The sequence below is a fragment of the Pieris rapae genome, chromosome 16 (genome assembly GCF_905147795.1).
Source record: "Pieris rapae chromosome 16, ilPieRapa1.1, whole genome shotgun sequence".
Taxonomy (NCBI): Eukaryota; Metazoa; Arthropoda; class Insecta; order Lepidoptera; family Pieridae; genus Pieris; species Pieris rapae.
The window spans coordinates 8,937,539-8,940,405 of NC_059524.1; positions in this window are offsets into that span (position 1 = coordinate 8,937,539).

The window sequence follows — 2,867 nt, forward strand, 5'->3', positions numbered from 1 at the left end:
TACCGTTCAATCGTCCGTTAATTGCTTAGCATTAAGCGGAACTAATGCGGTAGTAATCGCCTTAATCAGAAGTGGATTAGTTTACTGATATAATTATAAGTATACTAAAATAGTATTAATTATAGAACCCTGATTTACATTCGTTGAAAAAGCGTTGTCTAAATGACAAGGGTATGTTGACACCTTTGCTTACTGTTTATTACATTTCTCTAATATATTATTTGATGGCGTCGTCGGTCAGACTGTAAGGAGTGACTTCGTCAGATGCAATATGCAAGCAGACTATATTTATAATAAACTATATAGGCTGATTAATATCTACCAGCTCGACAATCTAAAAACACGACTAAAGGACTGGCTTATGAACACACCCTATGCAGTGTTAGAGCTGCTTCTGAGACCTAGTGCGTACACACTTTATTCATTCACTCATATACTCACACACTTTTTAATTTTTTAAATAAAAGCGTCCTTCAAAATTATTAATTAATTACACAGTCACACAACACGCACACACAGATAAACAAATAGTTAGGTATAGGCACAATAATAATCATGAGTATTATATTTTACTAGGGTCCGCTGTTCATGCCAATTAATACATTTAGTTTAGTATTTTTATGGCTACCTAAATAGTTATATTATAAGCCCTTCAGCGGGTCATTTTTGTTATATAGAATAGGGATCAAACGCTCGTTATGTTTGACCGGATGTTATGTGAGGGCTCCAGAGGGCTCGCGAGTGCGTTGCCGGCCCCTTAAGAATTTGTGCGCTCTTCAACGCAATCATAAGGACTAAATCACAATAACGATGTTTTAACAAAAGCGCGTTTCTGTTAATTAGCATTAAATAGAAAATTTCCATGACTAATATCGATGTATAGCGAAAAATATTAATTATTTTTTCACTATAAGAATTATATTTATTTTATTAAAATTATTTTAAGAATATAGATATATTTAAAAGTACAGCCCTTCGCTACCATCTCGTAGAAGTACTCTAATCGCTAAAATGTGATCATCAATTCACTATTTAGCATCTAGGAGTTGTGTAGTAACAAGTTCAAATTCAAGAGCGTAAATAAATATGAATGACGCAATACAATAAGGTAAAAATGGTATAAAGCCTCCCAACGAATGATAAGCCGTCTTGCAATTTCTATGGAGCTATTTGTCATGTAATGATGTATGAACCGACCTTGTTCGAGGCGGGACAGGACTTTGTGAGTTTAATGCAATAAGTAAATGGTTTTGGGATCTGTGGGGTTTTATGGATGAGGCACTTCTGGAATGTAAAGAGGATTCAAGGAATAGTTTTTTTCCTATACACTTTAATATTGCAAATGTATTTTCACATAAAAAAATCGTTCGAACGGCGAAGAAAAACATTGTGTGTAGCCGAATATTAGAAAATGGACGGTTTGTTTACATATTTCAATACATTATCTAGACATGTTTTTTTAAATACTTAGACGCAACTTCTGCAGTGAAAATTTTCCAATCAAGGTTCCCCGACACATAATCAGTATCATCAAATTCGTGTATATGATTTCTAAGTCGTTATCAAGATTTGTTTGAATTTGAGTTAGAGATTTATATTTTTAACTCAATAACCAATGATTAAATCTAGTCGCTTATATTTTTACGGAGAATTTCAATGCAAAATTGTCCCAGGACATGTCTAGTTTCATATTTTTGTGTATTGAAATTAAATACGTAGCTATTCAATTTATAGTATATTTTCTATATATTTAAACATAAATCAATTGTATTTACATAGTAAATAGCTTAAACAAAGAAATGTATACAACGTACGATTTTTAAAGAACCAAGATCAAAAATAGCAACCCGTCCCACGTAAAAGAAACAGTCACAACATATTTTTCCCTAATCCCTTTAAGGCTATAGGGGCGCTTAAAGATGCATTTATTATGTAAAAACAAATCCTTGGACAGTGAGCGATTTGGCTAAGGATTCCGATTTCTTTTTTTGGCATTGAAATAATATTATATATAGCTACAGGATAAGTAACAATGATGTCTTTATATAGACTGTATGGTAAACTTATATCAATTACTCTGTTTAATTTTTAATAAATAGGAAAACTTGTATTATATTTCCGAACCAATTCGACTTAGGGTCCTTCAAGAAAAGAGCGTACCAATTCTTAAAAGGCCGGCAACGCAATCGCGAGCCCTCTGGCATTGAGGGTGTCCATGGGCGGCGGTATCACTTAACATCAGGTGAGCCTCCTGTCCGTTTGCCCCATGTTCTATAAAAAAAAAAAAATATCAATTTTCTATTAAGAAAATGCGTCTGTGTCACAAATTGTAAAGATGCAAGGAACAAAGAATCTCCAACTTTTCGTGTATCATTTTTTCTTTAGCTTATAAGCCACATTACAAAATTAAAAAAAAACAACACGAAATTGTTTCAGATATTTAGACGATATAATCTCCTATTAGAGAAGGTCATTTTCTTGGTCCAATCCCTTAACTGTTTTATAATCTCAACATTAGGTAATCAAAGCCTACACTTAGTTCTTATAACCTTATTTTTATGCAAACAATGTCTTACAAGAAACATCAAGTATGCTGGTATATAATAACATTGGATATCGTTGTACGAACAAAATATATCAGCACGTAACAATAAACACTGATCAGGTTTCGGAAGCCTCGCGGCGGCCTTCATAGCTGCACAGGCGTGAATAATAGTATATGTCTTACACTGTTATATGATATTTAGAGGTCTATATATACTTGCTATATTCCGCCCGTAAATTTTATCCAATTTACATAAAATCATTCATCTTAACCCTCTTTAATTTTACTATTTGAACTCCGTACTAAGGAAGCAGCATTTTGA